At 47.3% G+C, this 25220-nt stretch overlaps 1 protein-coding gene and 1 pseudogene across 7 annotated transcripts in view; one reads left to right on the forward strand and one right to left on the reverse strand.

Annotated features, from left to right (window-relative positions):
- The window catches only part of adar (adenosine deaminase RNA specific), an 87750-nt gene that overhangs the window by 51437 nt on the left and 11093 nt on the right, over positions 1-25220 (reverse strand). The window contains exon 2 of one of the 7 annotated variants that reach the window (XM_070868546.1): positions 17702-17995. The exons of 3 other annotated variants lie outside the window; for them this stretch is intronic. The gene's annotated coding sequence lies outside the window, so the exon portion shown is untranslated. Of the gene's footprint in view, positions 1-7058; positions 7095-7478; positions 7558-14435; positions 14609-17701; positions 17996-25220 lie in introns of those variants that run through there. 3 more of the 7 variants (XM_070868550.1, XM_070868549.1, XM_070868548.1) reach the window with 3 other exon arrangements.
- On the forward strand, positions 11430-11548 carry LOC139240274 (5S ribosomal RNA; annotated as a pseudogene).

Below are 25220 nucleotides of genomic sequence, written 5' to 3' on the forward strand. Positions count from 1 at the left end.
TGTACCTTACAGAGAGGCGTTCTATACCTTTCCAACACACTTGTGGAGAAATTAGCCACTGGTTGCCATGCCAGCCAGTCACCCAGGCCGCACATCACCACAGCTATCTTGTTTGTGCCTCCAGAATATGACCGGACGAACGCCGAGACCCACCAAGACCACCCCGTCCATCTCCAGCATAACTACCCACACCATTGGCCCACCTCTTAACTTGGGGCTAGTTTGGGGAAAAACTCTGGGAAATTGCTGACTCCTTGAGGCAGTCAAGCAAGGTTCCAGGAGTAACATAGAAAATAGGTGCAGGAGTAGGCCATTCGGCCCTTCGAGCCTGCACCACCATTCAATATGATCATGGCTGATCATTCCCTCAGTACCCCTTTCCTGCTTTCTCTCCATACCCCTTGATCCCTTTAGCCGTAAGGGCCATATCTAACTCCCCCTTGAATATATCTAACGAACTGGACCAACAACTCTCTGCAGAGGGAATTCCACAATTCTTCTCTGAGTGAAGAATTTTCTCCTCATCTCAATTCTAAATGGCTTACCCCTTATCCTAAGACTGTGTCCCCTGGTTCTGGACTTCCCCAACATCAGGAACATTCTTCCTGCATCTAACCTGTCCAGTCCCGTCAGAATCTTAAACGTTTCTATGAGATCCCCTCTCATATTGGTGAGGCCGCACCTGGAGTACTGCTTGCAGTTTTGGTCGCCTTACTTAAGGAAGGATATATTAGCTTTGGAGGGGGTACAGAGACGATTCACGAGGCTGATTCCGGAGATGAGGGGATTACCTTATGATGACAGATTAAGTAGACTGGGTCTTTACTCGTTGGAGTTCAGAAGAATGACAGGTGATCTTATAGAAACATTTAAAATAATGAAAGGGATAGACAAGATAGAGGCAGAGAGGTTGTTTCCACTGGTCGGAGAGACTAGAACTAGGGGGCACAGCCTCAAAATACGGGGGAGCCAATTTAAAACCAGGTTGAGAAGGAATTTCTTCTCCCAGAGGGTTGTGAATCTGTGGAATTCTCTGCCCAAGGAAGCAGTTGAGGCTAGCTCATTGAATGTATTCAAATCACATATAGATAGATTTTTAACCAATAAGGGAATTAAGGGTTACGGGGAGCAGGCGGGTAAGTGGAGCTGAGTCCACGGCCAGATCAGCCATGATCTTGTTGAATGGCGGAGCAAGCTCGAGGGGCTAGATGGCCTACTCCTGTTCCTAATTCTTCTGTTCTTATGTATAATCTGTACCTGTCAGTTTCTGTTATGTGAGTGTAGGGTATAATCTGTTACTGACAGCTTCTGGTATGTGAATGTGGGGTATAATCTGTACCTGTCAGTCTCTGGTATGTGAGTGTGGGGTATAATCTGTACTGGTCAGTGTCTGGTATGTGAGTGTGGGGTATAATCTGTACCTGTCAGTGTCTGGTATGTGTGTGTGCGGTTTAATCTGTACCTGTTCGTTTCTGGTATGTGAGTGTGGGTTTAATCTGTACCTGTCAGTTTTTGGTATGTGAGTGTGGGTTTAACCTGTATTTGTCAGTTTATGGCATGTGAGTGTGGTGTATAATCTGTACCTGTCAGTTTCTGGTATGTGAGTGTGGGGTATAATGTGTACCTGTCAGCCTCTGGTATGTGAGTGTGGGCATAATCTGTACCTATCAATTTCTGGTATGTGAATGTGGGTATAATCTGTACCTGTCAGTCTCTGGTATGTTAGTGTGGGTTTAATCTGTACCTGTCAGTTTCTGGTGTGTGAGTGTGGGGTATAATCTGTACCTGTCAGTTTCTGGTGTGTGAGTGTGGGGTATAATCTGTACCTGTCAGTTTCTGGTGTGAGTGTGTGGGGTATCATCCGTACCTGTCAGCCTCTGGTATGTGAGTGTGGTTTATAATCTGTACCTATCCGTTTCAGCTATATGAGTGTGGGTTTAATCTGTACCTGTCAGTGTCTGGTAAGAGAGTGTGGGTTTAATCTGTACCTGTCAGTTTCTGGTGTGAGAGTGCGGGTTAATCTGTACCTGTCAGTTTCTGGTATGTGAGTGTGGGGTATAACGAGCATGGTGGATAGAGGTGGACGGATGGATGTAGTGTATTTAGATTTCCAAAAGGCATTCGATAAGGTGCCACACAAAAGGTTACTGCAGAAGATAAAGGTATGCGGAGTCAGAGGAAATGTATTAGCATGGATCGAGAATTGGCTGGCTAACAGAAAGCAGAGAGTCGTGATAAATGGATCCTTTTCGGGTTGGAAATCGGCAGTTAGTGGTGTGCCACAGGGATCGGTGCTGGGACCACAACTGTTTACAATATACATAGATGACCTAGAAGAGGGGACAGAGTGTAGTGTAACAAAATTTGCAGATGACACAAAGATTAATGGGAAAGCGGGTTGTGTAGAGGACACCGAGAGGCTGCAAAGAGATTTAGAAAGGTTAAGCGAATGGGCAAAGGTTTGGCAGATGGAATACAATGTCGAAAAATGTGAGGTCATCCACTTTGGAAAAAAAACACAGTAAAAGGGAATATTATTTGAATGGGGAGAAATTACAACATGCTGCGGTGCAAAGGGACCTGGGGGTCCTTGTGCATGAAACTCTTAATCCCAAAAAGTTAGTTTGCAGGTACAGCAGGTAATCAGGAAGGCGAATGGAATGTTGGTCTTCATTGCGAGAGGGATGGAGTACAAAAGCAGGGAGGTCCTGCTGCAACTGTACAGGGTATTGGTGAGGCCGCACCTGGAGTACTGTGTGCAGTTTTGGTCACCTTACTTAAGGAAGGATATACTAGCTTTGGAGGGGGTACAGAGACGATTCACTAGGCTGATTCCGGAGACGAGGGGGTTACCTTATGATGACAGATTAAGTAGACTGGGTCTTTACTCGTTGGAGTTCAGAAGGATGAGGGGTGAACTTATAGAAACATTTAAAATAATGAAAGGGATAGACAAGATAGAGGCAGAGAGGTTGTTTCCACTGGTCGGGGAGATTAGAACTAGGGGGCACAGCCTCAAAATACAGGGGAGCCAATTTAAAACCGAGTTGAGAAGGAATTTCTTCTCCCAGAGGGTTGTGAATCTGTGGAATTATCTGCCCAAGGAAGCAGTTGAGGCTAGCTCATTGAATGTATTCAAATCACATATAGATAGATTTTTAACCAATAAGGGAATTAAGGGTTATGGGGAGCGGGCGGGTAAGTGGAGCTGAGTCCACGGCCAGATCAGCCATGATCTTGTTGAATGGCAGAGCAGGCTCGAGGGGCTAGATGGCCTACACCTGTTCCTAATTCTTATGTTCTTATTATGTATCCTTCTAAACTCGTGAATATAAGCCTAGTCGATCCAGTCTCTCCTCATATCAGTCCAGCCATCCCGGGAATCAGTCTGGTGAACCTTCGCTGCACTCCCTCAATAGCAAGAATGTCCTTCCTCAGATTAGGAGACCAAAACTGAACACAATATTCCAGGTGAGGCCTCACCAAGGCCCTGTACAACTGCAGTAAGACCTCCTTGCTCCTATATTCAAATCCTCTCGCTATGAAGGCCAACATGCCATTTGCCTTCTTCACCGCCTGCTGTACCTGCATGCCAACTTTCAATGACTGATGAACCATGACACCCAGGTCTGGTTGCACCTCCCCTTTTCCTAATCTGCCACCATTCAGATAATATTCTGCCTTTGTGTTTTTGCCCCCAAAGTGGGTAACCTCACATTTATCCACATTATACTGCATCTGCCATGCATTTGCCCACTCACCTAACCAGTCCAAGTCATCCTGCAGCCTCTTAGCGTCCTCCTCACAGCTCACATCTCCACCCAGTTTACTGTCATCCGCAAACTTGGAGATATTACACTCAATTCTTTCATCTAAATCATTAATGTATACTGTAAAGAGCTGGGGTCCCAGCACCGAGCCCTGCGGCACTCCACTAGTCACTGCCTGCTATTCTGAAAAGGACCCGTTTATCCCGACTCTCTGCTTCCTATCTGCCAACCAGTTCTCTATCCACGTCAGTACATTACCCTCAATACCATGTGCTTTGATTTTGCACACCAATCTCTTGTTCCTCATTCCATTATTCCTCATCACACCAGCACCTCCCAAACTCGCGATCTCCATCGCCTAGAAGGACAGGGCATGGGAACACCATCACCTTCCAAGTTCCCCTCTGAGTCTAATACACCATCGTGACTTGGAAATATATCGCTGTTCCTTCATCGTCGCTGGGTCACAATCCTCCCTAACAGCACTGTGGGAGCACCTTCACCACACGGACTGCAGCGGTTCAAAGCGGTGGCTCACCACCACCTTCTCAAGGGGCAATTAGGGATGGACAATAAATGCCAGCCTTGGCCAGCGAGGCCCACATCCCAGGAACGAATATTAAGGAACGAAGGGCTCAGCTTCAATCAATGGATGCACTATGGGTGCAAGTGGCATCGCTAGCAGATTGCACTGATTAATTGGAACATGGTGGAGGTTCGAAGCTAAGCATGGCTGGGAAACATTTACTAGCTCGCACTGGCCAGCAGGTCCCTTGATGGCGGCTTTACACGCAGAAACGACAACATGGCAAAGGCGGCCGGACAGTCGATCCAACCAGTCCACGTCATTTATCCCCACACAAGGAGCCTTTGTACAATAAGCTGTGGACGACAGAGGTCCAAAACTGCTGATACCGCCAAATTCAGAGGACAAACTCCAGGGGATTCCAGCAAAACCCCTGGCCTGAATTTCACTGGGAGGTTGCACAAAACACAGACGGCAACCCCTCCCCGACCCGAACCTCTGAACAGGGGTTTGGCTGCACTCGGGAGAGGCAAGCGAGCCACGGAATTTGCAGAGAGTCGGGTCGTTCCCTGCGCCATCAAAAACACGAACAGCATCGCTGACGTCAGCCCTGAGTCAGTGCGTGCTGGCAAACTGAAGTCAGGTTTCAAGGTCACGCCGGTGATCGCAGCAGAAATCGGCCAGCAATGCATTTATTGTAACTGAATGGAGTCAGCTCCACAGCTGCAAAAGCCCGTTTTAAAAGACCGTTACCAAAGGGACCACTTTCTTTCGGGCGTGTCTAGGTACCATCAACAAGCTGCTCAAAGATTACCCCCCCAAAATAACTTGTTTCGTGAAATTACAATACTCCCCACACCGCTCGGATTTTTAAAAATACCAACACTTGTTTATACAAGACAAAAATCTGAGAATATACTCCTGCTCCCCAAAAGACACGTCAAATAAAGAATCGGAGCTCCTGCAGAGATAATACAAGCCAATAATGTGGTGCGCGACTCGAACAGTCAGTAACAGATCTACAGCTACCAGGCCGTCACCACACAACTTGCAACCTTAGCACTCTTCACAGTTCAGACAGATGTTTCAGCATTTTACAGAAGGAAGAAGAGCGAATACCAGGTGAGCGAAAGGCCCGGGACAAAAGACAAAACTGGTTGGAGTAAAGTCTTAGCGTGCAGGGAGAAGGGAGACCCAGAGGGCAGGGACAGGGTAGCTGAAGGGGATCGCCAAGGGGGAGGCAGAAAGGACAGTTAACAAGGAGCAGACTCCTTCAGAGGAGTGAAGGGTGTGGGGGAAACGTGGGCTGAAAGACAGTTAAGGCGAAGCCAACACGGAGCCATTCAAAAGCAAGCACCAAGAATTTGAGAATGATTTGCAGAAGTTTTAGAGTTTACAGCTCAAAGTTAGGCAGCAAAGGCGAGAGAATGTGTCCATCAGCCGTGACCGAATTGAACGGCGGAGAGCAATGCCTTTCTGTACTGGGGACACGGGTAGAGAAGAGGATGTGGTTGAGCAGATCGAGAGCTGCAGAGGGTATTGTGGCAAATGCAGGGACAAAGGCTAAGCAGTTGGGTGTTTGGAGCTACAGCTGTAAGTGACTGGGGGGGGGGGGGGGGGGGCGAGAGTTTTGCTGCGGGGATGGACGCAGAAGGAAGCTGGGGTTGGAGAATGTGGGTGGCGAGGGACACAAGGCAGTGGTCAGAGACGGCCTCATTGGTGATCGAGACCACGCGAGGTTGGCGCGGGCAAGGGGTGTGGCTGTGAATCTGAATCTGGGTGAGAATTTATCTGGAGGGAGACACTGAAATCAGAGGGTGGGGGTGGGGGGGGGGGGTGGGGGGAAGGGGAGACAAGTGGAGATGGAAACTGAAATCACCGAGGATGAGCTCTGACTCAGTACTGACGCAGTTAGTGAAGGAGGGTGGAAATCTCAGACTAGCTCAAGGCCGGGGGATGGTCGAGAACAAAGATTCCTCTAACTATGCATTACACAATTACATTTTTAATTCAGAACATCATTGCAAAACTGCTGCTTCAATTACTAGGCATCCTCAGCCCCCCACCCCCCCCACTCACTTCCCTCCCCCCCCCCCCCCCCCCACAACCCACTCCGCCAGCACCCCCTCCCCTCCCCCACCACTCCTCTGGCCCGCCCCCACCACCCCCACACCCTCCCCGCCCTCAGCCCACTCCCCTCCCCCACGGCCCCCCACTCCCCTCCCTCCCCCAGGTTCAGTGCCGTGAAATGTAACAAAGGCAACACAATCCCGATTCTGCCAGGACCCAGCTGTCTTCGGGTCAGGCAATCTGGGAGCAGAATGTGCTCGAGTGTCAGCTGAGCAAGTGCGCGGACCTCCGCTCCACCAGGCCGTGCGAGCAACAGATGCCAATCCGGATGGAGTTGGGACTCGTCTTACACAGCCTGTCAAGAGAAGACTGCAGGGAATTAAAAACTTGAAAAAAGAACATTGCTACCGTAATTTTAAATATATATTAGTTATTCGATGCCCACACTATTTCTTAAATATAAAAAAAGGGTCTCAGCAATCAACCCTTCTCCAATTATTTCCAGGGCGAAATATTTTGGACCTGGGCGCTCCACAGGCTGTTAGTTTATTCCATTATACGTGCGGTGTCGGATCACACAGACCTGTACTTAAATAATGCAGTGTTAACCCCACACTGAACCTGCTTTTATATCGCTGCTGTGCCCTGCTGGTGTCCCTGTGTGGATCTCGCATGGTCAGTAGGACACTTACTGCACTCCGTCTGTGTGGGAGAGTCCAAAACTTGTGGCCTAAAATATAAAAGACAGTTACTCATAAATCCAATGGGGAATTCAGGAGAAACTTCTTTGCCCAGAGAGCGGTGAGAATGTGGAACTTGCTCCCACAGGGAGAGGTTAAGGTGAATAGTATCGATGCTTTGAAGGGGAAGCTGGATAAACACTCGAGGGAGAAAGGAATAGAGGGATACACAGCAATACGAAAGCAGCTTGTGTATTGGTAGCGACACACCATACTGAGCGAGTGCAGAGACAGAGGTTCAGAGTAGCAGATATTTAGCAAAACAAACCCGGAACAAACACCTGCTCCTCAGAAGGAAGCCAGCTGGATAAATTGCTTCATCGGCAAATTAATCTGAACTCATGCACAAATCAACGCGCTTCACTAAAGTACCTGTTGTCGAACACACGCCTGGAAGAGCTTCCACAATTGCAGTCGAACGGGTTACTAGAAGTTTCTGCAGAGAGGAGTTTGGAGGAGCAGCTAGAGTTGGGAATCCCCTGTCTCGGTCTCGCTGGAAACTCACTGGACTGAAGGCTTTACAGCAAAACTGCCAGCTTCCTAGACAGCGAAAGCCAGATGAATCCCTGCCGGACTGACACCTCAAACTTTGGGGCAGGCGTGAAAAGGTTTCAGAAGTCTAAAATGTAGTCAGTTCCTTTTGAAGACGTCAGGTTAACTTGCAATGTGGGAAAGGGCCTCCTGCTCGATACACAAGATTCACTGCCTGATTCCTACAGTATAGTTCACTCCACTCAAGAACAAGTTATTTTATCCTTGTAGTGAAGAGTCAGAAAGCTTTAGCTACAAGAATCTTACTTGATCTTAAGCAGAGTTGACTGTACTTGCTAGGCCTCAGCTGACTGTACTTGCTTGGCCTCAATACTGCCTTTAACCATCCCTTCCGGCAAGGCCCCAGTTTCAGTTTTGATTCTGGTCCTCACTGCACTGCCTGATAGCAAGGAGTGACTCGTTATCCCCAGAGCAGTTTACAGGGCCTCCTCGTACACTGATTGTGATTGGCAGAGACTCCACCAATCCTGCTCACAAAGCCACTTTTACAAGGACCCCAGCCAGTTTCACTTTCAGTTTCTCAAGAAATAACTGCCGCTCTGACCCATCTGCAGTTTAGTACTGCAACAAGTTCACTCATGCAACCTTCTCATCCTGCACTGTGTTGTCACTGGGCACAACGAATGGAGGCTGGGACATTTTCTGGCTGCACATGAACTGCGCGAACATCCGGACGCATAATTGTCCTCTAAAATTCCAAGCTTGGGCTGTTTTTTGGAGAACAATTTGGGCTGTAAACGACCACGATGAAATACTGGTGGTTACAGCCTGTCGCTTGCGGTGGACGGAGATTGAAGGCATAAAACTGAAACATAGAAACATAGAAAATAGATGCAGGAGCAGGCCATTCGGCCCTTGGAGCTTGCACCACCATTCAATCTGATCATGGCTGATCATGCAACTTCAGTACCCCATTCCTGCTTTCTCTCCATACCCCCGATCCCTGTAGCCGCAAGAGCCACATCTAACTCCCTTTTGAATATATCCAACGAACTGGCATCAACAACTTTCTGTGGTAGAGAATTCCACAGGTTCACAATTCTCTAAGTGAAGAAGTTTCTCTTCATCTCTGCCCTAAATGGCTTGAGACGAGGAGAAACTACTTCACTGGATTGCAGAGTTCGATGGGACAGGCAGCCACCTCCCGATCGGCTGCACTCCATTGTGTGAGCATCACAACATACGGGGAACGAAAGGCTTTGCAGACCCACAAAACTGGATCTATAAACATGTTGTCGGGTTACAGCCACTGAGCTCATTGAAGTAAATGCACTAGCAATGCGTTGCTGTACTATACAGCAGAGCACAGCAACACGAGAGACCAGCACCCAAGGCCCAATGTAAAAGGGGGGAGCGAGACACAGTGGGCGCTTCTGCCGGACAGGACTAAAAAGCTGGGAACATGTCGTCTGGGAACAGGAAGGCCAATGGTATCTTGGCCTTTATTGCAAAGGGGATGGAGTATAAAATCAGGGAAGTCTTGCTACAGTTGTACAGGGTATTGGTGAGGCCACACCTGGAATACTGCGTGCAGTTTTGGTTTCCATATTTACGAAAGCATATACTTGCTTTGGAGGCAGTTCAGAGAAGGTTCACTCGGTTGATTCTGGGGATGAGGGGGTTGACTTATGAGGAAAGGTTGAGTAGGTTGGGCCTCTACTCATTGGAATTCAGAAGAATGAGAGGTGATCTTATCGAAACGTATAAGATTATGAGGGGGCTCGACAAGGTGGATGCAGAGAGGATGTCCCCACTGGTGGGGGAGACTAGAACTAGGGGGCATAATCTTAGAATAAGGGGCCGTCCATTTAAAACTGAGATGAGGAGGAATTTCTTCTCAGAGGGTTGTACATCTGTGGAATTTGCTGCCTCAGAGAGCTGTGAAGGCTGGGTCATTGAATAAATTTAAGTCAGAGATAGACAGTTTCTTAAACGATAAGGGGATAAAGTGTTATGGGAAGCGGGCAGGGAAGTGGAGCTGAGTCCATGAAGGGATCAGCCATGATCTTATTAAATGGCGGAGCAGGCTCAAGTGGCTTTATGGCCGACTCCTGCTCCTATTTCTTATGTTCTTATAAAGAGAATCACACGAGCACACTGCACATTAAAGCACGGTGGCTTGAGTCGCTTTCCGACATCACAACAGTGACTAAAGTTCAAGTATACTTTGATATTGCTCCCCTTGTCCTCAACATTTCACCCCACCATCAAATACATCTTCCCCTCCCCTCTCAGCATCCCGAAGGGACTGCTCTCTCCGCGGCATCCTGGTCCACTCTTCAATCACCACCCCACTCTTCCCACGTCACCTTCCCGTGCCAGCGCAGGAGATGCAACAGCTACCCTTTTACCTCCTCCCTTCCCACAGTGCAGGGCTCCAAATACTCCTTCTAGGTGAAACAGCTATTTTACTTGTACTTGTTTGGAATGTAGTATACTGTATTCACTGCTCACAATGCGGCTTCCTCAGGGAGACCAAACGCAGATTGGGTGACCGCTTTGCGGAACACCTCCGTTCAGTTCAAGTGTGACCCCGAGCTTCCGGTCACCAGTCACTTTAATGTTCCACAGCACTCCCACTCTGATCGCTCCATCCTCGGCCTCTGATACTGTTCCAATGAAGCTCAACGCAAGCTCGAGGGAACAACACCTCATAGAAACATAGAAAATAGGTGCAGGAGCAGGCCATTCAGCCCTTCGAGCCTGCACCACCATTCAATATGATCATGGCTGATCATTCCCTCAGTAGCCCATTCCAGCTTTCTCTCCATACCCCTTGATCCCTTTAACCGTAAGGGCCATATCTAACTCCCCCTTGAATATACCTAACGAACTGGCCTCCACAACTTTCTGTGGTAGAGAATTCCACAGGTTCACCATTCTCTGAGTGAAGAAGTTTCTCCTCATCTCGGTCCTAAATGGCTTACCCCTTATCCTTAGACTGTAACCTCTTTTTCTGGACTTCCCCAACATCGGGAACATTCTTCCTGCATCTAACCTGTCCAGTCCCATCAGAATTTTATATATTTCTTTGAGATCCCCTCTCATTCTTCTAAATTCCATTGAATACAAGCCTAGACGATCCAGTCTTTCTTCATATGTCAGTCCTGCCATCCCGGGAATCAGTCCTTCGCTGCACTCCCTCAATAGCAAGAATGTCCTTCCTCAAATTAGGAGACCAAAACTGTACACAATATTCAAGGTGTGGCCTCACCAAGGCCCTGTACAACTGCAGTAAGACCTCCCTGCTCCTATACTCAAATCCTCTCGCTATGAAGGCCAACATGCCATTTGCCTTCTTCACCGCCTGCTGTATCTGCATGCCAACTTTCAATGACTCATCTTTCTATTAGGCACTTTTTAGCCTTCTGGGCTCAACATCGATTCAACAATTTCAGACCAGAACCTCTGCCCCTATTTTGTTCCACATGGCAGGAGTTGATGATTCTGCCATTCCCATTTGCATCTCTTTTAGATTCCACTTGTTTCTTGTCCCACTGCCATCTCCTTTAGCTTTGTGCAATCATACAGTTTGACATTAAATCTCTCCCGCCTCCCACCTGGTCACAGATAGTCGTGGCCGAGTGGTTAAGGTGATGGACTAGAAATCCATTGCGGTTTCCCCGCGCAGGTACGAATCCTGCCGACTACGGTTAACATAAGAAATAGGAGCAAGAATAAACCGTTTGCAGTGTTTCCCTCGTATAGTGGTTATCATGTTTGCCTAACAAGCGAAAGGTCCCCGGTTTGAAACCGGGTGTAAACATTTTTGTATACAGCCACACTAGTCTGAAAACGCCAGATCTCATCTGATCTCAAAAGCTAAGCAGAGTCAGGCCGGGTTAGTACTTGGATGGGAGTCCATGTGGGAATACCAGGTGCAGAAGGCTTTAATGGGTATGGTAGCATAGTGGTTATGTTGGTGGACTAATGATTCAGAGACATCAGTTCAAATCCCACCACGGCAGCTGTGGAATTTAAATTACTTTTAAAATTTGTCTCCCCCCCTCCCTCCCGGCACTTGCTTAAAATCGGTTACATCTTGAACTTTTTCCAGTTCTGACGAAAGGTCATCGACCTGAAACGTTAACTGGTTCCCTCTCCACCGGTGCTGCCTGGCCCGCTGAGCATTTTCGGTTTTCATTTCAAATGCACTTCATCAGCTGTAAAACACCTTGGGACATCCCACGGTCGTGAGTGGCGCTGTATAAATACAAGCCAGTAATAAAGATATTTCCCCCTCCCTAACTCGGAGCACTGTGCCTTTGCCACCGACATCGACCAACTCAACACAAACCAGGTGATCGACTCCAAAACAATCCGGCTGTGTAGGACACAGCGGCCTTGGGCATGGGAGAGAGAGAGAATCAACTAGTGATCCTGCATCGAACCATACATCTCTCAGTGCCTTTACAACGAAGCTGTGAAATTGAAATTTATGGGTGTAAATCTCATTGTCAAATAAAGGGCATCTGAACTGAACTGGTCGAAAGTTCTGGTGCGTCTCTCCTGATTTATAATCAGTGGAATTTTGTCTGGGCCCCAATGGAGTGAGATTGCCTCAGTTCAGCACTTTTCTTGTTCATTGTTCACTTCCTTCCTTGCTATATTAAGATTCTGGGTTTCCCCTCCATACACAGTCCCTCTCGAACCAAGGCAGAGCAAACAATGCAACACAACTCCCTGGGCACAGGTGCATGGCCCTGCTAAAAATTTAACCAAGTGTCTTTCTACCTGAATGAGAATACAATCGCAATAAAATCCCCGTTGAACACAAATAGCTCCTTTTTCAAGCAATTGCCGGTGTGCGAGAGATGATGGAGAGGTGCCAGAACGGTGAACACAAGCTCCAGGCCAGTTTCTGTCTGAATTAGGAACATACTTTTAACTATTCTAGTTCTCAAATTTACGCAAAACAGATGGTCTATTTTAGAACCCGTCAAACTTTTTCACCTTTCATTCTCACTCAATGCCAGACCATGCTGGCACATCGACTCTCCAACACTAAGATCACAAGAAACACACTTGTGCCCAGGGAACCACACTGCCCGATACAGGCTCCCAGCCGCAGGGCACCACACTGCCCGATACAGTCTCCCACCCACAGGGAACCACACTGCCCGATACAGTCTCCCACCCGCAGGGCACCACACTGCCCGATATAGTCTCCCACCCGCAGGGAACCACACTGCCTGATATGCTCACACACGGTGTCACACACGGACACAGGAGGAAACTGGACAAAAATAAAAGTACTGATGGAGTGAGATGAAGAGGGGTGGGAGGAGGCCCGTGTGGAGAATAAACGCTGGCACCGACCAGTGGGACCGAATGGCCTGTTTCTGTGCTATAGACGCAATGCAATTCCATGCAAAAATCTTCTCAAGCTGCAATGTTTGGCCTTGGTGGTATCCAGCTACAGCACAGTGGCAGTTCTGTTAAACTACAGTATTATCCCAGTGCATTAAACACCAAGCAGCTCGCGGCTGGTTTCACACAGGTCTCACAGCGAAGCAGCCAGCTTCCAATTCGCTGCTGCCTTGGTCACCGTAACAGATATCGCCCAGAGGCTACGCGCCCATCGGTAACTAGCCAGATCTGATGGGCTTTAATTGCAGATTGACCCACCACCCCTTCTGCGCCTCCATAACGGACGTTCTAGAGGGCAGCAACACCTTATCGGAACAGGTCAGGTTCCCAAGCACACAGTCTACTCTGACATTTCATGGCAGGCGAAGCCCAACGTCCATTCTACCGCGTCTTTCACTTCCCGAAAAAAGATCCGGCAACCATGTCCTCCTTTGGGTAGCTAACAAAGTCTTATGGAAGTTAGCACAGAGGTGCCCTGGGAGTCCGTTAATAATTGCAGAGATCCCTCACACAGGAAAGCTCAAAAATCACAAGTTATAGACAGGAACAGAGGATAACCCCAACACAACACTGCATAGGAGATGCCTCATTTATTGGATTATCTATACCAGGAACCAGCTCTCAGACGACTGCATGATTTGTCTCGATTGACATCACTTCCACGGAAAGTTAATTTACTGCCAAAGCTCCCATCCACTTATCTCAGGTCAGAAATTCAATCAACCCGACTCGCTGAACTGAAGCATTGCCGGCTAATATCAAACTACAAGTTCACGGCGGGTGCTGGAGTCGATGGGTTCAATCCGCCCCCCCCCCCCAATCAGTGCCAATGTAGCAGCCGGATTTATAAAATGAGTCGCATCATCGGTAAGCTCTGGTCGCGCCAATAGGGCCATCTGCCCCTTATCCTCAGCCACCTGACAATGCACATAACCAGCCCTAGACCAGACGATTCTGCAACTCCGGGCAGAATGGGGGCAGATTAGTGTACGAAGCTAATTAACAATAACCGAGACCACAAAGGTTTGTCTCGATTCATGCGACTGTAGAGCTGGCGACCAAGACGAAACACAATGAACTCACTTTTACAGCAACCTCGCCATAACTGGCAACGGTGATGGGCCAAGGCAGAGTGAGGAGGAACAGCAATATTAGGCCAACATATTAAAGTATAACTCTCTACAGTAATAGTCCAGCACGCTATATCCTGCCTATCACACTTCAGTCAAACTATTCCAAATCTTAGGAAAGTCTCTATTGCCACACTTGCAGCTGATGATACACAAAAAATTAAACGTCTTCCATTTTCCTGACTTTCAAATGCAGAACTGGAATCAAGAGCCCTACCTACCACAGGAACATTTTAAAATTAAAAAAAAAAGGTACAGGGCACCATTAAGCACTCACTGAACAGGTTGCAGTCTCCGGCAACTGCATCTCATCCTCTGGCTGCAGTCAGCAAATCCAATCAGACCCTGCTCCCGACTCCAGCCTCCTTGTTCGTCCAACCTCTCACCCAATTCCTAGTGCCTCTAGACCCAAAAACATAAGAAATAGGAACAGGAGTAGGCCACATAGCCCCTCGAGTCTGCTCCGACATTCAACAACATCATGGCTGATCATCGACCTCAACTCCACTTTCCCACCCGATCCCCATATCTCTTAATATCCAAAAATCTATCGATCGGTCTCGAATACTCTCGAACAAGGGAGATTAGGGAAAGTGTTAAATCCAAGGAAGAGGCATATAAGTTGGCCAGAGAAAGCAGCAAACCTGAGGACTGGGAGAAATTTAGAATTCAGCAGAGGAGGACAAAGGTTTAATTAGCACGGGGAAAATAGAGTATGAGAGGAAGCTTGCAGGGAACATAAAAACTGATTGCAAAAGCTTCTATAGATATGTGAAGAGAAAAAGATTAGTGAAGACAAACGTAGGTCCCTTGCAGTCAAAATCAGGTGAATTTATAATGGGAAACAAGGAAGTGACGGGCCAGTTGAACAAATACTTTGGTTCTATCTTCACTAAGGAAGACACAAATAACCTCCCGAAAATACATGCGGACCGAGGGTCTAGCGAGAAGGGAGAACTGAGGGAAATCCTTGTTAGTCAGGAAATGGTGCTAGGGAAATTGAAGGGACTGAAGGCCAATAAATCCCCATGGCCTGATAGTCTGCATCCCAGAGTACTTAAGGAAGTGGTCCTAGAAATAGTGGATGCATTGGTGGTCATTTTCCAACATTCCATGGACTCTGGATCAGTTCCTATGGATTGGAGGGTAGCTAATGTAACCCCACTTTTTAAAAAAGGAGAGAGAAAACAGGGAATTATAGACCGGTTAGCCTGACATCGGTGGTGAGGAAAAATGCTGGAGTCAATTATTAAAGATGAAATAACAGCGCATTTGGAAAGCAGCGACAGGATCGGTCCAAGTCAGCATGGATTTATGAAAGGGAAATCATGCTCGACAAATCTTCTAGAATTTTTTGAGGATGTAACTAAGAGTGGATAAGGGAGAACCAGTAGATGTGGTGTATTTGGACTTTCAAAAGGCTTTTGACAAGGTCCTACACAAGAGATTAGTGTGAAAAATTAAGGCACATGGTATTGGGGGTAATGCATTGACGTGGATAGAGAAATGGATGGCAGACAGAAAACAGAGAGTCGGAATAAACGGGCCCTTTTCAGAATGGCAGGCAGTGACGAGTGGGCTGCTGCAGGGCTCAGTGCTGGGACCCCAGCTATTTACAATATACATTAATGATTTAGACGAAGGAATTGAATGTAATATCTCCAAGTTTGCAGATGACACTAAGCTGGGTGGTGGTGTGAGCCGTGAGGAGGACGCTAAGAGGCTGCAGGGTGACTTGGACAGGTTAGGTAAATGGGCAATGCATGGCAGATGCTGTATAATGTGGATAAATGTGAGGTTATCCACTTTGGTGGCAAAAACAGGAAGGCAGATTATCTGAATGGTGACAGATTAGTAAAAGGAGAGGTGCAACAAGACCTGGGTGTCATGGTACATCAGTCATTGAAAGTTGGCATGCAGGTACAGCAGGCAGTAAAGAAAGCAAATGGCATGCTGGCCTTCATAGCGATGAGATTTGAGTATTGGAGCAGGGAGGTCTTGCTGCAGTTGTACAGGGCCTTGGTGAGACCACACCTTGAGTATTGTGTGCAGTTTTGGTCTCCTAATCTGAGGAAGGACGTGCTTGCTATTAAGGGAGTGCAGCAAAGGTTCACCAGACTGATTCCCAGATGGCTGGACTGACATATGAAGAAAGACTGGATCAGCTAGGCTTATACTCACTGGAATTTAGATGAATGAGAGGGGATCTCATAGAAACGTATAAAATTCTGACGGGACTGGACAGGTTAGATGCAGGAAGAATGTTCCCGATGTTGGGGAAGTCCAGAACCAGGGGACACAGTCTAAGGATATGGGGTAAGCCATATAGGACCGAGATGAGAAGAAACTTTTTCACCCAGAGAGTTGTGAACCTGTGGAACTCTCTGCCGCAGAAAGTTGTTGAGTCCACTTCATTGGACATATTCAAAAAAAGAGAGTTAGATGTGGCCCTGAGGGTTAAAGGGATCAGGTGGTATGGAGAGAAGGCAGGAGTGGGGTACTGAGGTTGAATGATCAGCCATGATCAAATTGAATGGAGGTGCAGGCTCGAGGGGCCGAATGGCTTACTCCTGCACCTATTTTTTATGTTTCTATGTTTCCAAAACTGAGTCTCCACAGCCCTCTGGGGCAGAGAATTCCAAAGATTCACCACCCTCTGAGTGAAGAAATTCCTCCTCATCTCAGTCCTAAGTGGCCGACCCCTTATCCTCAGACGGTGACCCCTGGTTCTAGACTCCCCAGCCAGGGGGAAACGACCTCCCTGCATCTACACTGTTACGTCCTGTAAGAATTTTGTATGTCTCATTGAGATCACCGCTCATTCTTCTAAACTCGAAAGAAAATATCGGCCTTGTCTACTCAATCTCTCCTCATGGGGCAATCCCCCCATCTCAGGAATCAGTCTGGTGAACCTTTGTTGCACTCCCTCCTCGCACCCAATTGCCGTCATCTCTGGGGCAACTCTCTCCACTACCAATTCCTTTCTCACCGAAACCCACCAATCACTCGCACCATTTTAACTGGATTGTCCAGCCTCTGCCCGAACACACCGAGACCCCACAAGCAGACTTCGAGTGCTGAGAAATGCAACTGACATAGAATACTTATTAAAAAAAAAACACTCAATGTAACTAAGTGTACCACAAAAGTACAAAACTAAATACAAACTAAAAAAACAGCAAAGGGAAGAATTTGTTAAAAGTGATGAGGCAGGAACCTGAAAATCTTGAGAAGGCAGGAGCAAGAACCTGTATATATAATAAAGTAACTCTGGACGACCAAGGCCCTGTGAGGCACACTCGATAAATATCACCGAACGTCTCCAACGCAGACACACGTCTGTCTGAAATGAGCTGGACAAGTTGCATCACCGACTACTACAGGCCATTGCTTGTGGAGAAACCGTTCCAGCTTCACCTACACCCTACATACCCCAACCTTGCAACATCACAGGAGACCAACAAGGTGATGTAAAGAGAGAAATACAAGCGAGACGGTTAACTTTATCCGTAACGTTGGGGAGATAAGCGGAATTAAAAGCACCTGAATACACGTGGAGCGCCCAGTGGCAGTATGTTTTCCCAGTCCGGTGCCACTGCGTCAGGACAGCTTGAAGTTGCGATCCATATTGCAATTAATGGGGGCCCGCCACTCTGCTGTAGAAGGGAAGCTGGAACGGTCTCTCCACAAGCAGTGACCGGGAGTAGTTGGTGATGGAACTGGTCCAATGCATTGCAGGTAGAAGTTGCGCCTGCACTTGGAGACACTCAGTGATGTTTATCTGGTGTACATCACAGGGCCTCTCCTCACCCAAACATCTGACACGTCTCCACTCAGCTAGATTGGACATGTGTAAAAAAAATCAAAGAATAGTTACTTTTTGAATATAAACAGCGAAATGCTTTGGATGCAAAATAGGCCTCTTGCACTTTTGTCTTTCAATCTCAAACAGCTCCTCCTCTTTCAGACACACGACAGGAAACTCCACACTTCACAGGGACGAATCCTGTGCTGGACAGCGCTCTAAATTAACTAACTGTACCAGATCAACTTACCCCGCAGCAACTCGACTCCACACTTGGTCGTTGCAGCTCACCTGGATAATTTGTTGCCTGCATATTATTTGTTTGGGGTCCTTGGATAAAGCATCGTAATGGACAGGTCCCTCATGCACCCTGCTTCGAATAAATCATTCAACAGCACGATGTCTGGCTGAGAAAACTACATGTGCATGTGTGTCTGGAGATGCTGTGGACAGGGGCAGGCAAATCGAGCCGAGAAACACAGTACTGGACCCAATAGTGGGAGTGCTCCCCAACTTTAACAGCCCTTCAGCGCTCGTAATGTGACATCAGAATAAGGTGTGCAGGACCTCTGATCCCATCACACAATGTAAAGGAGGGGAACTACCCCAAAGACCACTGATTGGGTGCACCAGAAAGCAAGCACCGCCTTCCTACTGACATTCCAATCAGCCCAGAAACACGGGTTTCCACACCTTGCACTGCTCTCAGCTGTCCAGAATCATACCCGGACTCCAAGGGTTAAATTACGAGGCGAGATTACACAAACTAGGGCTGTATTCCCTGGAATTTAGATGAAGCGGAGATTTCATCGACATTTTCAAGATATTAAGGGGAACAGAGGGAGAGTAACAATGTCCCACTGGTTGGGGAGTCTAGGACCAGGAGGCAGAGTCTAAAAATTAGAGCCAGACCTTTGAAGAGTGAAGTTAGGAAACATTTCTACACACAAAGGATGGTAGAGGTTTGGAACTCTCTTCCGCAAACGGCAACTGATGCTGGGTCAATTGTTAATTTAAAATCTGAGATTGATAGATTTCTGTTAACCAAAGGTATTAAGGGTTATGAGCCAATGATGGGTATATGGAGTTAGGTCGCAGATCAGCAATCTCATTGAATGGCGGAACAGGCTCGAGGGGCTGAATGGCCTCCTCCTGTTCCTTTAGGATATGATCCAAACAGTACAGAAAAGTGTGTAAGTTTTATAGTTACTGGATTACAAGCCCCACAGGGAGGGACATCTCCATACACTTGCTTTGAAAGAACCAGTGTAACTCAGTCCCAATATAAAAAGGATTTACTGTATCTGAATTACACCTAACGTCAGTATCTTTATCACGAGCACTGCTTGCGACATTACTGATGTTAACTTTACAGCCAGTAAAAACCTGTTCCATCACAGAGGCTATGAGGACATCACAAAGTCAATGCACTGAAATCACCCAAACAGTTTGCAAGGTCCATCAACCCTCCCTGTTACTGCTGTTTATTTTGCGACAAGATTGTTTCTTAGAACAGTATGTAACAGAACCTACAAGGGAGCAAGCCATCTTAGATCTGGTCCTGTGTAATGAGACAGGAAAAATAAACGATCTCCTAGTAAAAGATCCTCTCGGAATGAGTGATCACAATATGGTTGAATTTGTAATACAGATTGAGGATGAGGAAGTTGTGTCAGAAACGAGCGTACTATGCTTAAACAAAGGGGACTACAGTGGGATGAGGGCAGAGTTGGCTAAAGTAGACTGGAAACAAGGACTAAACGGTGGCACAATTGAGGAACAGTGGAGGACTTTTAAGGAGCTCTTTCATAGTGCGCAACAAAAATATATTTCAGTGAAAAAGAAGGGCGGCAAGAGAAGGGATAACCAGCCGTGGATAACCAAGGAAATAAAGGAAAGTATCAAATCAAAGACCAATGCATATAAGGTGGCCAAGGTTAGTGGGAAACTAGAGGATTGGGAAAATTTTAAGCAACAGCAAAGAATGACTAAAAAAGCAATAAAGAAAGGGAAGATAGATTACGAAGGTAAACTTGCGCAAAACATAAAAACAGATAGTAAAAGCTTTTACAGATATATAAAACGGAAAAGAGTGACTAAATTAAATGTTGGTCCCTTAGAAGATGAAAAGGGGGATTTAATAATGGGAAATGTAGAAATGGCTGAGACCTTAAACAATTATTTTGCTTCGGTCTTCACAGTGGAAGACACAAAAACCATGCCAAAATTTGCAGGCCACAGGAATGTGGGAAGGGAGGACCTTGAGACAATCACTATCACTAGGGGGGTAGTGCTAGACAGGCTAATGGGACTGAAGGTAGACAAGTCCCCTGGTCCTGATGAAATGCATCCCAGGGTATTAAAAGAGATGGCGGAAGTTATAGCAGATGCATTCGTTACAATCTACCAAAATTCTCTGGACTCTGGGGAGGTACCAGCGGATTGGAAAGCAGCTAATGTAACGCCTCTGTTTAAAAAAGGGGGCAGGCAAAAGGCAGGTAACTATAGGCCAGTTAGTTTAACATCTGTAGTGGGGAAAATGCTTGAAACTATCATTAAGGAAGAAATAGCGGGACATCGAGATAGGAATAGTGCAATCAAGCAGACGCAGCATGGATTCATGAAAGGGAAATCATGTTTAACTAACTTACTGAAATTCTTTGAGGATATAACGAGCATGGTGGATAGAGGTGTACCGATGGATGTGGTGTATTTAGATTTCCAAAAGGCATTCGATAAGGTGCCATACAAAAGGTTACTGCAGAAGATAAAGGTACCCAGAGTCAGAGGAAATGTATTAGCATGGATAGAGAATTGGCTGGCTAACAGAAAGCAGAGAGTCGGGATAAATGGGTCCTTTTCGGGTTGGAAATCGGTGGTTAGTGGTGTGCCACAGGGATCAGCGCTGGGACCACAACTATTTACAATATACATAGATGACCTAGAAGAGGGGACAGAGTGTAGTGCAACAAAATTTGCAGATGACACTAAGATTAGTGGGAAAGCGGATTGTGTAGAGGACTGAGAGAGACTGCAAGGAGATTTGGATAGGTTAAGCGAATGGGCTAAGGTTTGGCAGATGGAATACAATGTCGGAAAGTGTGAGGTCATCCACCTTGTGAACAAAAAACAGTAAAAGGGAATATTATTTGAATGGGGAGAAATTACAACATGCTGTGGTGCAGAGGGACCTGGGGGCCTTGTGCATGAAACTCTTTTTGGGAGTAAATAAAAAACATTAAACCGTGCCCCCCCGATCTGGGGGAAACACCAAACATTTACAGGCCCTTTTATTTAGTTTGCAGGTGCAGCAGGTAATCAGGAAGGCGAATGGAATGTTGGCCTTCATTGCGAGAGGGATGGAGTACAAAAGCAGGGAGGTCTTGCTGCAACTGTATAGTGTATTGGTAAGGCCGCACCTGGAGTACTGCGTGCAGTTTTGGTCACCTTACTTAAGGAAGGATATACTAGCTTTGCAAGGGGTACAGAGACGATTCACTAGGCTGATTCCAGAAATGAGGGGGTTACCTTATGATGATAGATTGAGTAGACTGGGTCTTTACTCGTTGGAATTCAGAAGGATGAGGGGTGATCTTATAGAAACATTTAAAATCATGAAAGGGATAGACAAGATAGAGGCAGAGAGGTTGTTTCCACTGGTAAGGGAGACTAGAACTAGGGGGCACAGCCTCAAAATACGGAGGAGCCAATTTAAAACCGAGTTGAGAAAGAATTTCTTCTCCCAGAGGGTTGTGAATCTGTGGAATTCTCTGCCCAAGGAAGCAGTTGAGGCTAGCTCATTGAATGTTTTCAAGTCAAAGATAGATAGATTTTTAACCAATAAGGGAATTAAGGGTTACGGGGAGCGGGCGGGTAAGTGGAGCTGAGTCCACGACAGATCAGCCATGATCTTGTTGAATGGCGGAGCAGGCTCGAGGGGCTAGATGGCCTACTCCTGTTCCTAATTCTTATGTTCTTATTAAGACGACTCCAGGCCTGTTCCAACAGCGCGCACAGATGTCACACAGCGCTCCCGATACATTCTTTGCTTTTCAGATGGCGGTCATGGGAAAATGTTATTATGTGTTAAGTTGCGAAAAATGGCATAATGGGCGAGTAAACCAGTAGAAATTAACAGAAAGAAAGGCAAATTCCTTTAGTTACAACTGTCATCTTTGACAGTGTGATACTCTGTGCAAGTAGTCAAAGTTGCCCCCACTGTCACAGCCTGACTGACTGACTACCCGATAACAGCGAACAAGGCCCAAGTGTTATTCCAACTAGCCGTCTGTTCACACAAGAACAATTACACTTGGTGGGCACAAGGATTATCTGACTCAATATTTCTAAGACATGCCAACAGTGAATTCACTCTCTCCTCCATCGCCTGTCTAATTTTTATTCCTCTGCTTCTGAAGATGCACAGTAACAGCTTCAGTCACCAGCACCCAGAGAGTCCGCCACATGGTCATTCCTCGTGTGGGAATCGAGACAGCGAGTGCCGACGGGCTATTTGACTGTAGGGTGCAGCAGCTGAGCCCAACCCGGCCCGCAACAGTCACACACACGCACAATTCTCCAGCAGGTCCAACTGGGGAGAAGAGAAGGCGAGAGGAGAGGAGAAATCATAGACAAAACCAATGCTGCTCATCACAAATCCATGGGGAGGGGAGTGAAACTGAAGAAAGACTTGCATTTATATAGCATCTTTTCATGACCACTGGACGTCTAAAAGCACTTTACAGCATTTTTAGAAGTGGGAATGTGGCAGTCAATTTGGGCACAGCAAGCTCCTACAAACAGCACTGTGAGAATGACCCAGATAATCTGTTTTTTTTTTAAAAAAGTGATATTGATTGAGGGATAAATATTGGCCAGGACACTGGGGATAACTCCCCTGCTCTTCTTTGAAATAGTGCCAGGGGGTCTTTTACGCCCACCCGAGAGAACAGAGGGGGCCTCAGTTTAACGTCTCATCCGAAAGATAGCACCTCCAGCAGTGCGGCACTCCCTCAATACAGCCCCTCCGACAGTGCGGCGCTCCCTCAGTACCGCCCCTCCAAAGTGTGGCGCTCCCTCAGTGCCCTTCCGACAGTGGGCGCTCCCTCAATACCGCCCCTCCGACAGTGGGCGCTCCCTCAGTACCGCTCCGCCGACAGTGGGCGCTCCCTCAGTACCGCCCCGCCGACAGTGGGCGCTCCCTCAGTACCGCCCCGCCGACAGTGGGCGCTCCCTCAGTACCACCCCGCCGACAGTGCGGCGCTCCCTCAGTACTGCAACTCCGACAGTGCGGCGCTCCCCCAGTACTGCCCCTCCGACAGTGCGGCGCTCCCTCCCCCAGCTGCCCTTTACTGAGATCAGATGACTGACAGCGATGGAACCTGAGGTATTCCCGCGTCAGAGGATGTTTTTAATCTGTGGAGCATTCAGGAGGAAAGGGGGGCGGATGGGGGGGGGGGAAATCAGAGCCCTCAATCTTGGCTGGTAATTATAAAAATAAGACTCTTTTCTAAAATTAATGGCATCTTTCTCCTTGCGCCTGTTCATCAGCCCTCTTCTCATGGCCACCATGCATGCAACCAATCAATCTTCAGAGAGAAGGGGGAAAAAAGAGAGAAGGGGGAAAAAAGAGAGAAGGGGGGAAAAAGAGAGAAGGGGGGAAAAAGAGAGAAGGGGGGGAAAAGAGAGAAGGGGGGAAAAGAGAGAAGGGGGGAAAAAGAGAGAAGGGGGGAAAAAGAGAGAAGGGGGGAAAAAGAGAGAAGGGGGAAAAAGAGAGAAGGGGGGGAAAAGAGAGAAGGGGGGAAAAAGAGAGAAGGGGGGAAAAAGAGAGAAGGGGGGAAAAAAGAGGGAAGGGGGGAAAAAGAGAGAAGGGGGGAAAAAGAGAGAAGGGGGGAAAAAGAGAGAAGGGGGGAAAAAGAGAGAAGGGGGGAAAAAGAGAGAAGGGGGGAAAAAGAGAGAAGGGGGGAAAAAGAGAGAAGGGGGGAAAAAGAGAGAAGGGGGGAAAAAGAGAGAAGGGGGAAAAAGAGAAGGGGGGAAAAAGAGAGAAGGGGGGGAAAAAGAGAGAAGGGGGAAAAGAGAGAGAAGGGGGAAAAGAGAGAAGGGGGAAAAAGAGAGAAGGGGGAAAAAAGAGAGAAGGGGGGAAAAAGAGAGAAGGGGGGAAAAAAGAGAGAAGGGGGAAAAAGAGAGAAGGGGGAAAAAAGAGAGAAGGGGGAAAAAAGAGAGAAGGGGAAAAAAGAGAGAAGGGGGAAAAAAGAGAGGGGGGAAAAAAGAGAGAAGGGGGAAAAAAGAGAGAAGGGGGGGAAAAAGAGAGAAGGGGGGGGAAAGAGAGAAGGGGGGAAAAAGAGAGAAGGGGGAAAAAAGAGAGAAGGGGGAAAAAAGAGAGAAGGGGGGAAAAGAGAGAAGGGGGAAAAAAGAGAGAAGGGGAAAAAAGAGAGAAGGGGAAAAAAGAGAGAAGGGGAAAAAAGAGAGAAGGGGGGAAAAAGAGAGAAGGGGGGAAAAAGAGAGAAGGGGGGAAAAAGAGAGAAGGGGGAAAAAAGAGAGAAGGGGGAAAAAAGAGAGAAGGGGGAAAAGAGAGAAGGGGGGGAAAGAGAGAAGGGGGAAAAAGAGAGAAGGGGAAAAAAGAGAGAAGGGGAAAAAGAGAGAAGGGGGGAAAAGAGAGAAGGGGGGAAGAGAAGGGGGGAAAAGAGAGAAGGGGGGAAAAGAGAGAAGGGGGAAAAGAGAGAAGGGGGGAAAAGAGAGAAGGGGGGAAAAGAGAGAAGGGGGGAAAAGAGAGAAGGGGGAAAAGAGAGAAGGGGGAAAAAGAGAGAAGGGGGAAAAGAGAGAAGGGGGAAAAGAGAGAAGGGGGAAAAGAGAGAAGGGGGGAAAAAGAGAGAAGGGGAAAAAAGAGAGAAGGGGGAAAAAGAGGGAAGGGGAAAAAAGAGAGAAGGGGGAAAAAAGAGAGAAGGGGGAAAAAAAGAGAGAAGGGGAAAAAAAGAGAAGGGGAAAAAAGAGAGAAGGGAAAAAAGAGAGAAGGGGAAAAAAGAGAGAAGGGGAAAAAAGAGAGAAGGGGAAAAAGGAGAGAGAAGGGGAAAAAAGAGAGAAGGGAAAAAAAGAGAGAAGGGAAAAAAAAAAGAGAACATAAGAACATAAGAATTAGGAACAGGAGTAGGCCATCTAGCCCCTCGAGCCGGCTCCGCCATTCAACAAGATCATGGCTGATCTGGCCGTGGACTCAGTTCCACTTACCCGCCCGCTCCCCGTAACCCTTAATTACCTTAT

The sequence above is a fragment of the Pristiophorus japonicus genome, chromosome 30, assembly GCF_044704955.1.
Source record: "Pristiophorus japonicus isolate sPriJap1 chromosome 30, sPriJap1.hap1, whole genome shotgun sequence".
Taxonomy (NCBI): domain Eukaryota; kingdom Metazoa; phylum Chordata; class Chondrichthyes; family Pristiophoridae; genus Pristiophorus; species Pristiophorus japonicus.